We start from the raw sequence: 18,787 nt of genomic DNA on the forward strand, positions 1-18,787 counted from the left end.
TATCTATCTATCTATCTATCTATCTATCTATCTATCTATCTATCTATCTATCTATCTATCTATCTATCTATCTATCTATCTATCTATCTCTGGCCGTCTATCTATCTATCTATCTATCTATCTATCTATCTATCTATCTATCTATCTATCTATCTATCTATCTATCTATCTATCTATCTATCTATCTATCTATCTATCTATCTATCTATCTATCTATCTATCTATCTATCTATCTATCTCTGGCCGTCTATCTATCTATCTATCTATCTATCTATCTATCTATCTATCTATCTATCTATCTATCTATCTATCTATCTATCTATCTATCTATCTATCTATCTATCTATCTATCTATCTATCTATCTATCTATCTATCTATCTATCTATCTATCTATCTATCTATCCACACACACATACACACACACACACACACGCATCATATTACTTGATATGATGTAGATCGGCACACATGGCTTATACTATGCTGTTTTTTCATGTGTAGCAGTGAGTTAAACCAAAACCAGGTTAATAGAAAATAAAGCCATGCAGCGACAGATACAATTACAATGAAGTGCCTTTGTGACTATGATCGGAGTTGTTTTCCTGGATAATAGTATTATAGAATGCAATATGAGAGGCAGTAAGCAGTGTTTTCTCTTGCCGGTTTCACCATACTGTAGTAGTAATAACATGGAATTCGACCTTTGCACTGTAGTAATAAATGTGTGAATGCGCATGTATTAGCAAATTAGTGTGTGTGTGTGTATATATATATATATAGCAGGTGATCAAGGCCGCTTGGACGGCCGAAACGCGTCTGGACATTGAAATTGGGAATTAAATAAAAGCAAACTGTTCTGGTATAACGGTGGTCTGTGCCCATGATTTTCCTTCGGGAAAAAGAATTGCGAGTTGCTTCATATATATATATATATATATATATATATATATATATATATATATATATATATATATATATATATCGATTCCGCTTTTCCCTAGTGCATCATCGCACCGAAGATAGGAACACGAACACTTTGCTTTGCTGTTGCCAGGATTTTATTTATTTCATATATACAAAAAGGTGCTGCCTCAGACGCGTTTCGGACACTGGGCTGTGTCCTTGTTCACTGAAAAAACCATAGGTTTCACACATGTTATAGTTAGCGGAAATTTTACTGATAAAAAACCAATGAAATTCCCCCGTTATAGTTAGTGCAGGCAACTATAACTATCGCGACCGCAATCCTCTGCTGATGCTAATACTGTATTTAGACACTTATTTGCCCATGTCTTCTTCCATACATTTTTAGCTATACATATATTACAAATATTTTTTTTTCATAAAGACACATATGTCATCAGCAGAAGATTGCGGTCGCGTGAGTTATAGTTGCCTGCACTAACTATAACGGGGGAATTTCATTGGTTTTTTATCAGTAAAATTTCCGCTAACTATAACATGTGTGAAACCTATGGTTTTTTCAGTGAATTTGCAAGGTTTTTTAAATGCTAATTCCTAACTATAACGTGTGTGAAACCTATGGTTTTTTCAGTTAATTTGTACGGTTTTTTAAATGCTAAGTTACTTTACGCCATTCGTGGCGTGCGCGCCCACTTAACGCAGTTCGTTCCGTGCGCGCACGGTGCGCTTCGCGCACCGTGCGCGCACAGTGCGCTTCGCGCACCGCGCGCCCACTTTACGCAGTTAGTGCCGTGCACCAATTGCACACGGGGTGGGGAGAGTGTGGATAATTTTTTTTTTTTTTATAATTTTTTACCGTACGCGTACGGTAAGCGTAATCGGCGAAATTAGCGAAAAAATCAAAATTCCGTTTTTGGCCTTGGGGGATCTTTGGGGACTCCCTCAACATGGCTATGTGTGTGGGAGCTGTCTAAACAGCCCCTTTACATGTTTTTGTGCTTTATATTTTAAACCTCACTCTCAGTGCGAGAGAGAAAATGGCGGCCGCCGCTTCCTGGTTTCGGCCGATTCGAATGTTTACTAAGATCTAAGAGCCAATCAGAATCGCGCTCGCGCACGCCACCGTACGCGTACGGTAAGCGTACCGTAAGCGCACCGTAAGCTGGCTCAGATATATGTATTGATTTAAAGGCTATTTTCTCAGAATCTACTGAACAGATTTACACCAAACCTACAAAAGGCACTTCCTTGACCTGAGGACTACCTCTCTGCCAAATTTCTAGTAATTCTGTTCAGCCGTTCGGGCTGTAGCCCTGTCTAAAGGTCCTATGGAAAAATGCATGGGAAAAACGCGTTTTGGGACCCCCCTTTTATCTCAGCCCCCGCTTGACGAATCCCCCCGAGACTTTCAGGGTAGGAGCGGAGCGTAGCGCCCCACCTATTTTGAAAAATTCGCGAGGATTCGTCGACCGGCGCCAAAGTTATTCAAAATAGAATGTTGCGGATTTCCTATGGAAACGTGGTCCTAACTATAACTACCTACTGGCGACCGCCAGTGGGTAATATATATATATATATATATATATATATATATATAAAATATCCAAAATTATATATATATCCACAAATATATAACTCTTTTCATCTTGATTTTGGTTAAAACATATATACATGAAAAAATGGCACGGCATAAAGCCAGTATGCAGATGCGCAGAGTGTAGTCTGCTATGATTACCAGTGCTGCGAAAGGGGGGGCATTGCCTCTCATGAGCCATTGCCCATCCCGACAATCAACAATGCTTATAAATAGCATATTCCTCTCTGCACATATACTGTACATTACAGATGACACTGCCCGGGGATGGTTGGGCACCGCGCCTAGCCGCCAGTCACCAGCCACAGCAGAAGGCTATGCACAACGAGGATGGCTGTTTAGGGTTGATTGAACGCAGAGAACTGTTGCACGTGATATAGGATCTAAAAAAAACACAATTCATTCACTGAGAAAAACAAAAGTTAAAGTGAGGTAATGGTTAGATATGGTTTAATACACGGCCATGTTTAAAAAAAAACATTTGAAAAACTGAAAAACCACTGCAAAGAGCGAGGTATGGTTAGGTTTACAATCCATAACTTGCACACAGACCATAACTTGCTCACCAAATGCAATGCTTAAGACCTCTCAATATTAATGCAGATGAATAACAAAATCTAAAAGGAAAAATATAGTTAAATTACGACTCATATTCAACCAATTGATATCACATTACATGTCGAGTCGCCTCTGTTAAAGGGAGTGCTGTAATATGATATGTAATTTCAGCTGGAAGATCATTTACAACATTTGTATTTCCATCTGTTTCATTAGGGGAGGGGTCTTGAGAATTCCATTTGGTGTGTAAATGATAGTTTTGTGGCCTAACCATAAGTTGTGGGTTTCAGTATTTTTACAGTTTTAATTCTTAACCATAATTGTACTTCAACTGTGTTTTTTACGTGACTTTCTAAGATTTTTATTTATGGTATGGCACTGAAAATAAACGTGGTCCAATAACACATGTTGTTATAAACAACTGTGCCAATAAACATGCATTCATACATGTATTACTAGAGTGCAAAGGTCAAATTCGCATTTACTATCGCAGTACAGCAAAGTTGACATGATAACACTTTTTCCCGCCTGGACAGTTTGCATTTAGCAATTACTTTAGATGGGGAAACAAGCGTTCTACCCATCACTAGATGTCTTCAGTGTGATTTTTCCATGCCGCAGAATAGACCTCCCGGCATCCTGGTTGGTTAAAACAAGTGCACGTGAAACAATACATGGTATAAACCACATACAGGTGCGCAGGGTACGGTAGTCTATTTGTTATGGTTGCAGGAGAGAAGCGACATCATGACTCACTTGACGCTTCACCTCGCGAGTCATGTCTCTCCCCACACACAACATAGTAATAAATAGCTTATTATTCTATGTAGTGGTTTAAAAACTCACATTTCACAAATATTTATGAACCATTTGGCATCGTACTCCTGGTTATGATGTCACCATGACCCGTTGAAGGCAATATTGGGTAATATTACACAATTGGCAATACTGGACCATATTATCTATCTATCTATCTATCTATCTATCTATCTATCTATCTATCTATCTATCTATCTATCTATCTATCTATCTATCTATCTATCTATCTATCTATCTCTCTCTCTCTCTCTCTCTCTCTCTATCTATCTATCTATCTATCTATCTATCTATCTATCTATCTCTATCTATCTATCTATCTATCTATCATCTATCTATCTATCTATCTATCTATCTATCTATCTATCTATCTATCTATCTATCTATCTATCTATCTATCTATCTATCTATCTATCTATCTATCTATCTATCTATCTATCTATCTCTCTATCTATCTGTCTGTCTGTCTGTCTGTCTATCTAACTATGCACACTGACTACTGAAGTAGGCAATTTACAGTGCTAGATAAAAAAAACATTATATGCACAGGCTCCTTACATTAGCTTTAGAAAAAGACAGCAAAATACAGCACACTATTAATGAAACCGAGGAGCTGGAAAAGGGCATGGTTTAAATGCAGAAATGGGAGGCATTGTCCTTTTTAAATGGAAGGAGACTGCAGGTGGGCTGGCAGAATTGTATTCAGTATGCAGATTACATATGTGGGAGGGCGCCTTTTGTCGGCTCATTTTTATCGAGGCAGGTCAGTGGAAAGTGTAGAGCAATTTCTGCAAAATGTTCGGCTTTGATTTTTCTTTTTAAATGTGAGATTTTTATTGCTGTTCTTTATGATCTCAGATAAAGCACATAACAAGCCTGCCTATGATGATTGCCAATATCCCTGCTCAGCCATCTATGAAGCACTGCCTTTGTCTAGTCTGGAGGCACAGAGACAAAGACAAGCATGGCTCGCCTTACGTGTGGAGGCGGAAGCAGTGACTGGTCAAATTCGTCTGCAAGTGGGCTGCTGTTTAATTGCCAGTTTAACTGCAGTTTCTGCAAATTACCTTTGAAGGTGACCCACCAATTCATATTGTGGAATTGAAATGAATAATGATAGAAGTTAGAATATAATTGCACAGATCAAGACAATCTTCATCTGACTTCTATAAGAAATGTATCTTAGAAAATTAAAAAAATACAAATGTTTGTGCGCATGATGAAATAAAAGTAGTGATTTATTCTACTTAAACTGTTAGACATGCAAAAAATAATGTAGCATCAGATCCTGAAAAAGTCTTTTATATCAAAGTTGTGGCCGAAACATGTTGGTTTTGTAATTCAGGCAGAAAGTTCAGAAGGCTTCCCAGCCTTTGAAGTACAACAGATAATGATTTTATTTGTTGTCAATAAAAACATACAGACTGCTTGCAACAAACACTAGGTAGCCGATTACGATGTTGTGCGGAAAACCTCCATCACAGTCAGATTCTCCTACACCATGTCGGAACCCATACGCCTGACTCATTCGGATTCCAATCGCCCAAACGATTACGATGTTCACAGTCGGAAGGAAAACCATTCGGTCATTCGGAATCGGTTCCGACCGGCTCTTGGAGTATCCGTGTCAGTCGGAGCCGCATCATACAGATCTACAGACAGCATTTCTGACTGAGTAATTATGATGTTGAATTCCAACAGCCTTTCCGAGTCAGCCTGCCCAACACGAAAAGGCTGTTGGAAACTGACTTTGGGGGGCCCTAGCAGGCCCCCCTTCATCCTGAGGCCTCCGGTTTGGGGCCAAGGGGGTACCCAAGGGGCCCCCCTGTAAAACCATGCACTGTGTGGCAGGCACCATGGGGTGCCCGCGACAAGGTGCAAGATTTTCCGCAAACACCCCTTTTCCCCATGGGAGCCAGTGTTGTCAGTCGGAACACGGCCTCCCATAGAAGTCAATGGGAGCCCGACCGAACTGTGTTCAGTCACATTGTAATCGGTCATGCGGAACTGCTGATCGCGAGTTGGTCGGAACCGATTCCTAAAAGGAGTCAGGCGGAAAGTTTCTACACTACATCCTAATCGGCCCCCAAGCCTATAATGTAGGAGTCACAGTTTTATATTTGCATATTGTATGATTTTACATGGTTTCATATGAAATTATTATAATATTAAAAACATATTTTACACAGTAGCTGTCATCCGATATGTAGGCCCAGCTTGCCTCTTCTGATTTTCTCTAAGGGCTCTTTCCAAGTTATGTTATCATGCTAGGACATCCCTTCATTGGGCTATATTCAGCAGTGGTGCCTGGCGAAATTTCAAAACTGTGAGACATAAATTAGTCCTGAGATTCAGGGAGAAAGCAAAATTAGCAAGCTTTACTAATATAAGGCTGTTTGTCAATTTTTTATGCATGTTTAATCATTTTTTCAATAATTCCACTGCAACTATCAAGCAAGATAGTTTCAGTGTCATTGACACATGGCGTCCATTGATAGCCTATTATCCCGGGTGGCTTTGGGTTCTCCCTCATATTCTTTGACAGTAATTAGCTTGACAACACCCTTAATAGGGGTTAGGGGACTTCTCGCCAATTATTTATCGAAAATGGTGTATTTTAAATCAATTTTTAGAAATTCGGTATGAACAGCACATGGCTTAAAGAAATGTTTGCGGCAGCTTTAGAGTTATCCGCAGGACGTGGTTGGTAATGGAGATACTGCAGTATGAAGCACATTGAGGCAGTAACACAGATCAGGTCTCAAATGCCTTAAATGGTGTGTGACAGACCCTCTTCCGCTGCTTCCTGTTCATTTGCCCAGCTAGATATTCCTAGGTTCACAGGGTTCCCGTCGTGGGGCTATCTGAAGCATATCCTAAGTACTGCCCAGAAAGCTGAGTTGAGTACACCTGATACTTCATCTGATTGGCCCTTTCTGCCAATACCTGGACCAATAGAAATCATGGCATATCAAGAAAGAGGAAACTAGGAAAATCAACACAGTTCATTTTGCTGCAGCTGTAATGTTAGCTGCTGCAGAGAGCTGGCTCAATCTGGATGTCCCACAATCAATGATACTGTGGGATTCAATTCAATATTTCTTTGTGTTGAATAGTGTCTTTTTATGTCCTAAGAGCAGAGCACACAAGCACACACTTGTTTATTTATTCATTTATTTGAGAGTTTTCTATAGCGCTAGCTAGACCCGAAGGTATCAGAGCACTTTACAAGACAAGTAATAGGCATATTCAAGTTTGACGTAATGTAGTACTCACCCATGTATGATATGCTGTGAGAAGCCAGTCCTGGCCTTTCACATTTTCGTGGCAGGACATGTTATTCTTTGAAGCACATATGTCATAGAAAGGACAGTAACGGCCGTCCTTCCAACCAGCCTGGGTCAGTCCCCTGCACATGTGCAACTTGCTCTTCGTCTCGCCTATCACTTTGTGGGTGGAAGCCTACCTTAGAGGGGACGTGTGGGTGCGTAGATCTGAATTCAGGTGGCACCTCCATATTGTGGAAGAGCATTGGAGAAGGAAGAGCCAGGGGGAAGGGAGAGCAACTCATTTGAAATCGCAGTGGACAATGTTTTCAGATACTTAATGGCATCTCAACGTGCTCAGACCATCATTGCCACTGAATTCTACTTTGGGGGTGATGTGGTTACAAATATGAGAATGAGGCCCAGATTTGCAAAGATTTTGTATCGTTTTGCACCACTTTTTTGACCCACACCTGACACAAAATTCATTTTGGTATTTACAAATCAACGCAAATGGAGATTTGCATTGCTTTGTAAAAAAATTAAAAGTAACGGTACGCAGTGCAATGTGCTGCCTTCAATTACTGCGCGTCAGAGAGGCGTTCAATTGTTAGTGCTTGGATGTTTCTGTGCAACCACCCATTGATTTTGACATAAATCCATTTTTACAAAGAGTTGTAGACTTTGGTTTGCGCCAAAATGGTGTGCCTGCCTGCGGCTGGCATAATGAGCAGAAATATCTTTATTTCTCCTCGTTATTTGTTCTTTGCATGTGTGCTGCATTCTGCAAGCAAACAGGAAGGGAACAAATGTAAACGTAACATAACTACTATGGCGCAAGGGTGCCTGCGTTGAAACTAGGCAGCCCAAAGTCCACCAATGCAGGGAGAGAACAGAAGTGCGCCATTTTATTGAAAATATGGCGCAGTTCTGCTTTTTTACTTTCAGGCTGCACAGCGCAGCACAGCAACTGCACTTTCTGTGCTGCTTTGCATGACATGTTTGTAAACCAAGTCCTGACTCCATACCGTGTGCGGTTTGACAAAAAACAACAACATAGAAAGCCCAGCTACAAAACAAATACTGAACTGTTAAAAAATGTAAACCTTAAAGAAAGTGTTTCCAGTAAAGGAAAATAAACATCAGCTTTAAAGTGTTTTACGGAGAATGTAAACACGGACATTCCCATGTCAAATTAAGGGTTATTTGTTGCTTACTTTTCCTACGGGGTTGCAGAGGGGAGGAGAGAGGGAGAGAGAGAGAAAGAGAGAGAAAGAGAGAAGGCGAGAGAGAGAGAGAGAGAGAGAGAGAGAGAGAAAGAGAGAGAGAGAGAGAGAGAGAAAGAGAGAGAGAGAGAGAGAGAGAGAGAGAGAAAGAGAGAGAAAGAGAGAAGGCGAGAGAGAGAGAGAGCGAGAGAGAGAGAGAGAGAGAGAGAGAGAGAGAAAGAGAGAGAGAGAGAGAGAGAGAGAGAAAGAGAGAGAAAGAGAGAAGGCGAGAGAGAGAGAGAGAGAAAGAGAGAGAAAGAGAGAAGGCGAGAGAGAGAGAGAGAGAGAGAGAGAGAAAGAGAGAGAGAGAGAGAGAGAGAAAGAGAGAAAGAGAGAAAGAGAGAGAGAGAGAGAGAGAGAGAGAGAGAGAGAGAGAGAGAGAGAGAGAGAGAGAGAGAGAGAGAGAGAACTCACAAATATTAACATGGGCTTCGTGGAATGAAGGCAGTACCGCAGCAGGAAGAGGGGAGTAAATCATCGCAACGCGCAGTGTTTTCCAGTAATTCATGGTAGGCAGACAGCTCACCACTAACTAAAAAATAAGCCATGTGTGCAGGTTTAAAATCCAGAAAGTGCGATTCTTTACTTACTTTTTCCACAACTTGAATCTCTGCAAGGAAACTCCACATCAGGGGTAACCATGAGGCCTGCAACTTGCTTCATTCGGGAATGAGTAGGTAACACACACATAATGTGTCCCTGCTCTACACTCTCGTACATGCCACAAGCAGTGCCTGTATGAGAGGGGGTGGAAAGAGACAATGCGTTGAGCTGTGGCAGGTTAAAAACATAACCAATCATTATACAGCTTCAAAATAAAGCCAAGCAGTGATTGGTCATGCTTTTTAGTTACTCCTCCCGCCCCACACTGCCACTCATACTACATACACAGGCCTTGGAGAGGATTGCTTCTGTCATGGAGCCAGTTCCAACGCTGCTCCCATGCTCTGTATTACAACGCATAGCTTGAAAGCAGTATCAGGGTTGGCTAGGTGGTCCAATGAAGTGCTCCCTTTCAACTACAGTGGGATTGAGTCTCTGGCCCCATAGTGCTCCGGTACAGCGCAATTGCGAGGGCCAGTGTACGCATTCCAGGCTGGTACTGTTGGGGTAACTCTCAATCTGACATGCGCACTTCAGTTTACAGCAGGTAACCCTCCACTCTGCCAGTCATCAGGATGATGTCACATCAGTGCACTGAGGCAGGGGCCTCATTTCCTTCCCCTATGGTGCAGCGTGCACAGTGCTGAGGCATGTATCATGTTACAATGTTGTGGCTCTATAATGCATGTCATGCAGTGTGTGACGGCTCACAGTTGAGATGGGGCATAGCCATGACGCCCTTGTGGATGAGCCGCCCCTGTTTTCATGCTCTGTCCATCACTTCTGGATGCTCCATTGGTGCTCCACCACTGAGTTTCAATCATTTACCATTTCTCAGCCTTCATGTCCTGTAGAAATCTGACAGGTGCGCTACATTCTCTCCACGCACCGATATCCCAGAGTGTTCTATGGCCACGACTGCGTGGTTAGCAGTGCTTTGCAAAACCCATAAATAAGGCAAAAATAAATGTTGTGGTTGAGTGTTTGTGGCATTGACCCAATGGCACTTTTTTGTGCATCTTTTTGGGAACGTCTTGGCCGCCGAGGGATAAGTCACGTGCTCAGAGACTACTTCGGTCCTTGCAGTGTAGTGACTGCGGACACTGCTCAGTTCCACGTGTGTTGACAGGATTGTGATTACTTATTGCCCAGTGCTTTAAAGGCACAGCTGGTTCTACCAAAATGCAGCTGTGCAGTTAAGGACAGGAGCTGCACCATACTCACAGGACACCGCCAGGTGTCATTGCATCCTGGGCTGTGGGGGCAATGGTGATTATTGTGTAGTGCACTGCCCGTTTGTAAGTTACTAAGCCACAGGTGTGGAGGAGGAGAACAGGACTGACTGTGCTCTTAGAGCAAAGCCAGGACTACATGCCGCCTTAGGTGGGGAGCTGAGGATTAATGCTCTAAAATGTTCCCGGAGCAAAGCCAAGTTCCAGGGTGCCCTTGTCTGTGGAGATGAAGGTAGATGATGTGTGGTGCTCCAAGAGCACAGCTGGGCTGCTGATGTCTTCAGGCAAGGAGGTGAAGATATGTGCCGCAGTGTCCCAATCTGCATGTGTGGAAGCAGGGATAAGGCTTTGCAATATTCTCAGAGAACAGCAAAGGGTAGGATCTTCCCAGGTGTGGAGATGAGACACTCACCCCCAGTCACAGATCAGCTTTGTTCTCCCTAAGTTGGCAGAGTATGCCCAGACGTTGGTCCCTTGCTCACTTTGCTACTGGATTCAAGCTAGCCTGGCTGATGAGGGCTGTTATCCTGAAACAGGTCCCAGGATGCTTGTTTCCGGTCCAGGGAACACATGGCTTGGCAGTTCGGGCTGGATTGTTCCCATAAGGCACAGGGTCAAGTGTGATTTGCATATAGCTGTGCCTGAACTGGGGTGGCGAAGTGAGCTAAAGAACGATGATGGATTCAACCCAGATCCGTAACTGTGGGTGAGTGTCTGAAAAGTTTCAGTGCTCCGTCCATCATCTCCTTGTGTTTGCTTTGTTTGCCCTAAGTTGGCAGGGTATGCCCAGACGTGGGTCCCTTGCTCACTTTGCCACTGCGTTCAAGCTAGCCTGGCTGATGAGGGCTGTTAGCCCGAAACAGGTCCAAGGATGCTTGTTTCCTGTCCAGGGAAGACATGGCTTGGTAGTTCCGGCTGGACTGTTCCCATGAGGCACAGAGTCAAGACTGATTTGCATATAGCTGTGTCTGAACTGGGGTGGCGAAGTGAGCTAAAGAACGATGATAGATTCAACCCAGGTCTGTGACTTGGGGTGAGTGCCTGAAAAGTTTCCGCGCTACGTCCATCATCTCCTTGTGTTTGCTTTGCAGCTTCTAGTTAACACCAGAGGATGTAAGGATTACCTCAGCTTCAATTGGTCTCATGGCCTGGTGTTTGTAGCAGTCTCTTGAGAAGGTTTCATTGTCTCCAGAACCCTTGACCTCCTCTTTCTAGCATATTTGCGCCCGAAGATATAAACATTTGAATTCTGCACCCCAAAGGGTAAATAGTTTCCACCTTTTTCCTTGGTGGACAGAGCTGTTGCCTCCAAACCTGGGGACACTACGGGCACTGGCGTATTTTTCCACTGAGGTGGTTATCAAGCTATAGGGCCTTTAGCCATCTAGTAGTACCTTAACATGCACTTACCAGCTTACTGACACTGGCACCGGATCTTACCCTGTCTACTTACCAGTGTGCTAGCAGGACACCAGTGTGCCGTGTCCAGTCACTTGAACCAGACATTGCCCTGCAGAACTCATTTTCATACTACTGCTCTTTTAGACGTCTAAATTCCAAAGTCGAGAGGTTCCACGCATCGAAAACACCATCCATTGAATAACATTGACCGCGGGTCTCCATATTAAACCGATTCATAGAGCACAGAGCTTAAGCACCATGACACCGACTGGGCTGATAGCTCTGGCCAGGAAGGCATTAGAGAGCCCTGATGATCTTTGTTGAACATTATTTTCTGTATAGAAATATTTACTAGTGTGCATTAAAGATCTTCATTTTACCATGCGTAGCAGCGACTGGACGATCATTTATTAAAGGGGTATTAAAGAATCTTAGGTTATTTTCAGTGTCAAAACGTATATTACTTGCACTGCTCTGCCTCATGGCCATTGAGAGTCTAGTGGAAAAGTGGGGGGAGGTGGGGAGGGAGAAGGGGGAGGAGGAGTACTTGTGTGCTTAAGTTAGACGTCCATTAGCAATGGGGGCACAGGTCACTGTTGAGAATCGACTCTCGTTTTTATAGTTGGAGTCCAGTGACCTCTGATTGGGAAAAGCTCAAGAACCAGGTCTCACACCCTCCTCAGAAGGACGTTTGGAAGGAATGTGCAAATCATGTGGGTCTTTTAGTGGTTAATGTGCAGCAGGTCACAGGTAGAACACAAGTGTAGCCATCAATATGATCCACAGAGGAATCATTTGGCGTCCTTGGTATGGTGCAGGTCACAACAATATTATTGGTCTATGTAGTCCAATGTTGTATGGAAGAATCCCACCCACCGCTTCACACCCTCTTTAACCAGAGACATGCAGGCGAGTGTCTGAAAGGTGTGAGGGCCAGTAGAGAGCTTGGAGGATGTGAGGCAGAAGAGAGACAAATATGTGTGAGGCAAGCCAGTGGCTTTCATAAGTGTGATGTAGTATGTATAGGTCTCGGGAGCGCATGATGTATGAGTTGTAAGCGTTCCCATAGTGTGTGTGCCACTTGGAAACGACTGCAAAACGTGTGTGTGGAGCATATAATGGTCTTCATTATGTGAGGCAAGTGTGTCTGTACACAGTGTGATGCAGGAGGGGTTCGACAGGCCTTTTATTCCACTGGGCATTTCCCCGGTGGGCTGGGAGCCCTTGGAGGCTGGTTTTGAAAGCCCAGGGCCACTCCTGGTTTCTCTGTCACTCTCCCCAGCTCTCTGGGGTTAATTGCAGCTGTCACAGGGTGCTTCAAGGGACAGAGAAAGAGAGGGAGAGAGGACGGAAGGTAGAGAGAAAGCAATCAGAGAGGGAGAAGAGAGAGAGGAGATAAGATGAAAGAAAGAATGGATGGAAAGAGAGCATGAGGGAACAAAGAGAGGGGGTTCATTTGAGCATCTTTGCCAGAGCTGCTTTTGGTTTCCCAGTCCAGTCCTGCAGGCAGGAGAGCCTGTATGTGGCAGACAGCGACTGTGGGATAGGTGAGGCGAATGTGTGACAGCTGAGTGCCTGGTGTGTAATTTGGAAGAGTGACTCTAGTGTGTGTGTATGACAAGGTAATGTCTTTATGATGAGTGAGGCTACAAATATAGTGTAGTATATGACACAAGGGAACATCTATCAGAGGTTTGAGGCAGATAGTGAATTGAGCTTGACTGAGGTAGAATAAAAGAGGGAGGAGAGTATGGAGAATGGCACCTCATCTTTGGAACGCAACCACGGGTAAAGCCCTACAACCAACACAACATGACCCTCACCATATTGGACATATCCACAGACAACTCCTCCGAAGAGCAGCGTACACACACATCTGCAAGTAAAAACACTAAGAGGCCAGTAATTGGCGAGCATGCATTATATAAAAAAAGGGTAACATAACATAACATGGGTTGGTAGAGTAACTGTGGTTTGTGAGGGACAATGGAATGTCTGTGTCGAATGTATTTGATAAGGAAGTGGCTTGTACATAGTTGAGGCAAGTGTGTTTTTATGAAGGGTGATGCATGAGAGTGTGTTAGGCTATGTGATGCCTGTGAGTGTCTGCATGATTATCAGGTCGAATGTTATGTGAATTCATGAAGTGACTGTAGCAGGTGTGAGGTAGAATGACAAGAGAGTGAAGATGTGTGAGTCATGGTAGTGTCTATATATGATCAGGGCAAGAGACTGAATTCAGTAAGTTTATTTGCAGACTTTCAGTAAGAAGGACAGTGTCTTTGATTTGTGTGAGGTAGAATGTGTGAGGGGTGTCTGTCGGTTGTATGAGACAAGTAGAGTGAAAGTAGGATGTCTGAGGTAAGGCAGAGTATGCAAGATGTGTGAGATAACATTGTCTACATGATGTATGAGAGAGGAGTCTGTAGGACATGTGGATAGAAGAGCCAGTAGGATGTGTGAGGGAAGAGTGTGTAGGTTAAGAGAGATAAGAAAGTGTCTGAATGATGTTTGAGACATGCTAACAGGGGTGTTTGTTTTGATACGGCATAGGAGACTGCTGCTTGCAGGATATCTGAGGCAGTAGAGTGTCTGCAGAGTAAAATATTTGACAGATGTATGAGGAAAGAATATGTGAGAGCTAAGGTAAGCTGAGGTGAGAGTGTCTACAGGCTGTGAGGTAGGAATGATAGTAGGATGTGTGGGGTGGATGAGTGAAGTAGGAGTGCGAGTGAGGATGACTCATGCAGGGGGAAAGAGGATGAAGTAGGAGGATGTTTAGGAGATGCTTCAGTGCAGTGCATGAGGTATGATGGAACACGGGGTGTATCAGTAAGAATCGTGTGTGCGGGAAGTGTGGGGCAGAAGAGAGTCTATGGGATGTGCAGGGAAGAAGAGATCCTATAGCATGTGTGGGGTAGAAGAGAGCCTATAGCATGTGTGGGGCAGAAGAGAACCTATAGCATGTGTGGGGCAGAAGAGAACCTACAACATGTGTGGGGCAAAAGAGAGTCTATGGATGGTGTAGGGCAAAGGGGAGTCTATTGGATGTGCAGGGAGGAAGAGATCCTATAGCATGTGTGGGGCAGAAAAGAACCTATAGCGTGTGTGGGCAGAAGAGAGCCTACAGCATGTGTGGGGCAAAAGAGAGTCTATGGAAGGTGTGGGACAGAGGGGAGTCTTTGAGATTTGTGGGGCAGAAGAGAGTCTATGGGATGTGTGGGTTAGAAGAGATTAAGATCTCTTCTAACCCTCTGCTCGTGTGGGGCAGAAGAGAGCCTATGGCATGTGTGCGGCAATGGAGAGCCTATAGTATGTGTGGTGCAAAAGAGAGTCTATGGGAGTTGTGGGGCAGAAGAGAGTCTTTGAAATGTGTGGGGCAGAAGAGAGTCTATCGGATGTGTTGGGCAGAAGAGAGTCTATGAGATGCATGGGGCAGAAGAGAGTCTATGGGATGTGTAGGGCAGAAGAGAGACTATAGCACGAGTGGAACAAAAGAGAGTCTATCAGATTTGTGCGACAGAAAAGAGTCTATGGGATTGATGTGTGGAGCAGAAGAGAGTCTATGAGATGTGTGGGGCAGAAGAGATTTTGTGTGATGTGTGAAGCAGAAGAGAGCCTATAGCATTTGTGGGGTAAAATAAAGTCTAATGGAGGTGTGGGGCAGAAGAGAGTCTATGGGATGTGTGGGACAGAAGAGAGTCTATCAGATGTGTTGGACAAAAGAGAACCTGTGGGATGTGTGGGGCAGAAGAGAGACTGAGATGTGTTGGGAAGAAAATATCCTATAGCATATGTGGGCCAGAAGAAAGCCTATAACATGTGTGGGGCAGAAGAGAGCCTATAGCATGTGTGGGGCACAAGAGAGCCTGTAGCATGTGTGGGGCAAAAGAGATTCTATGGGATGTGTGGGGAAAAAGAGATCCTATAGCATGTGTGGGGCACAAGAGAGCCTATGGGATGTGTAACGCAGAAGAGAGTCTATAGCAAGTGTGGCGCACACGAGAGCCTATGGGATGTGTAAGGCAGAAGAGAGTCTATAGCACGTGTATAACAAAAGAGTCTATGGGATTTGTGGGACAGAAGAGAGTCTATGGGATCGATGTGTGGGGCAGAAGAGAGTCTCTGAGATGTGTGTGGCAGAAAAGAGTCCATAGCATGTGTGGGGCACAAGAGAGCCTATAGCATGTGTGGGGTAAAAGAGAATCTGTGGGATGTGTAGGGCAGAAGAGAGACTATGAGATGTGTAGGAAAAAAGAGATCACATAGAATCTGTGTGCCAGAAGAGAGCCTGTAACATGTGTGGGGCAGAAGAGAGCCTATAGCATGTGTGAGGCAGAAGAGAGCCTATAGCATTTGTGGGGGAGAAGAGAGCGTATACCATCTGTGGGGCAAAAGAAAGTCTATTGAAGGTGTGGGGCAGAAGAGAGTATTTGAGATGTGTTGGGCAGAAAAGAGTCTATCAGATGTGTTGGGCAGAAAAGAGTCTATGAGATGCATGGGGCAGAAGAGAGTCTATGGGATATGTGGGGCAGAAGACAGTCTATAGCAAGTGTGGGACAAAAGAGAGTCTATGGGATTTGTGGGTCAGAAGAGAGTCTATGGGATCAATGTGTGGGGCAGAAGAGAGTCTATGAGATGTGTGGGGCAGAAGAGAGCCCATAGCAATGTGAGGTACAAGAGAGTCTATGGGATGTGTGGGGCAAAAGAGAGCCTATGGGATGTGTGGGGCAGAAGTGAAACTATGAAATGTGTGGGGAAGAAGATATCCTATAGCATATGTGGGGCAGAAGAGAGCCCATAACATGTGTAGGGCAGAAGAGAGCCTATAGGATGTGAGGGGCACCAGAGAGCCTATAGCATGTAAGGGGCAAAGAGATTCTATGGGATGTTTGAGGCAGAAGAGAGACTATGAAATGTGTGGGGAAGAAGAGCTCCTATAGCATGTGTGGGGCCAAAGAGAGCCTGTGGGGTGTGTAGGGCAGAAGAGAGTCGATAGCACGTGTGGAACAAAAGAGAGTCTATGGGACTTGTTGGACAGAAGAGAGTCTATAGTACGTGTGGGGCAGAAGAGAGCCAATAGCATGTGTGGGGCAGAAGAGAGTCCATGAGATGTGTGGGGCAAAAGAGAGCCCATAGCATGTGTGGGGCACAAGAGAGCCTATAGCATGTGTGGGTTAAAAGAGATTCTGTGGGGTGTGTGGAGCACTATGAGATGTGTGGTGAAGAAGAGATCATATAGCATGTGTGGGGCAGAGGAGAGCCTATAGCATTTGTGGGGTAGAAGAGAGCCTATACCATGTTTGGGGCAAAAGAAAGTGAATACCACGTGTCGGACAAAAGAGAGTCGATGGGATGTGTGGGGTAGAAGAGAGTCTATGGGATGTGTGGGACAGAAGAGAGTCGATGGGATCGATGTGTGGGCAGAAGAGAGTCTATGAGATGTGTGGGGGAGAAGAGAGTCCATAGCATGTGTGGGCCCCAAGAGAGCCTATAGCATGTGTGGGGCAAAAGAGATTATATGGGATGTGTGGGGAAGAAGATATCCAATAGCATATGTGGGGCAGAAGAGAGTCTATAACATACGTGGGGCAGAAGAGAGCCTATTGCATGTGTGGGGCACAAGAGAGCCTATAGCATGTGTGGGGCAAAATAGATTCTATGGGATGTGTGGGGCAGAAGAGAGACTATGAAATGTGTGGGAAGAAGAGATCTTATAGCATGTGTGGGGCAGAAGAGAGCCAATAGCATGTGTAGGGCAATAGAGAGCCTATAGCATGTGTGGGGCAAAAGAGAGTCTATGGGAGGTGTGGGGCAAAAAAGAGTCTTTGAGATGTGTGGGACAGAAGAGAGTCTATCGGATGTGATGGGCAGAAGAGAGTATATGAGATGTGTGGGGGAAGAGAGTCTACTGCACGTGTGGGACTAAACAGTGTATGGGATTTGTGGGACAAAAGAGAGTCTATGGGATGTGTGGGGCAGAAGAGAGTCTATGGAATGTGTGGGACAGAAGATAATCTATGAGATCGATGTGTGGGGCAGAAAAAAGTCTATGAGATGTGTGGGCAAAAGAGAAGCTATAGCACATGTGGGGCAGAAGAGTGTCTATAACATGTGTGGGGCAGAAGAGTGTCTATAGCATGTGTGGGGTAGGAGAGAGTCTATGGGGTGTGTTATGCAGAAGAGATCCTATAGCACGTGTGGGGCAAAAGAGTGTATATAGCATGTGTGGGGTAGGAGAGAGTCTATGGGCTGTGTGAGGCAGAAGAGATCCTATAGCACGTGTGGGACAGAAGAGAGCTGATAGCACGTGTGGGCAGACGAGAGTCCATAGCACGTGGGGCAAAAGTGGGTCTATAGGATGTGTGTGGAAGAAGAGTGTATTCAGAACATTTCGATGGCAGGCAGTGCCTGTGTATAGCAGGCAGCACTGGGGCAGGCAGGCATGGCTGTCTAGGGTGATCATTTTTAAATAACTCCTCTGTGTGGGGTTCCTAGTATTCTTCTGTCAGGGTCCTGTGGTGAAGGTGTGATCAGAGCTGGGGTGTGACTGAGAGACCCCTGGCAGACTAGTTCCGCTCTCATTATCCCATAACCTCTGTATTTCTTCATCGAAGGCGGGGACCGGTGCACTAGGTGAAAGGAAACAGAACCGCAAGTAGTGAGTGGGTGGGCTCTTGCCAGGGAACAGGATGGCTGGGTCTGTCACTTGGGTGTTTGTGTTGGATCCACAACCATTAGTTGAATGAACTAAGAAATCCTGCCTGTTTCTGTTCCATGCTCGGGACCACTGTGAGGATCTCAGAAACGGGAATGCATGGTGGACCAGAGCTACATGGAGACCACTACTGGCAGCTGCTGTATGACACCACCACAAATGACCACAAGAGGGCACCAGCCTGCAACACTGGGCCTCCCTAATGGACAACATGCCACTTGGACCTGGACTCCATAAATCCGTGCATAAGACCCAATGTGTTGTGTCTGGTGAGTGATCGGTGAGACTCTGTGGCTGGAGGTGTAGAGTGTCTAGAGGGGGCATGTAGCTCCTCGGTGTGGCAGGGTGGTGTTTAGCAGTGTAAAGGGGGCGAGGGAGAGATAACCTTAGAGGGGGTATGAGTAGAGAG

At 44.6% G+C, this 18,787-nt stretch overlaps 1 protein-coding gene across 1 annotated transcript in view; it reads left to right on the forward strand.

Annotated features, from left to right (window-relative positions):
• Positions 1 to 18,787, forward strand: part of CHRM2 (cholinergic receptor muscarinic 2) — a 629,935-nt gene that overhangs the window by 20,937 nt on the left and 590,211 nt on the right. The gene's annotated exons all lie outside the window — the stretch shown is intronic.

Source organism: Triturus cristatus, chromosome 4_1, assembly GCF_964204655.1.
Source record: "Triturus cristatus chromosome 4_1, aTriCri1.1, whole genome shotgun sequence".
NCBI classification, from domain to species: Eukaryota; Metazoa; Chordata; class Amphibia; order Caudata; family Salamandridae; genus Triturus; species Triturus cristatus.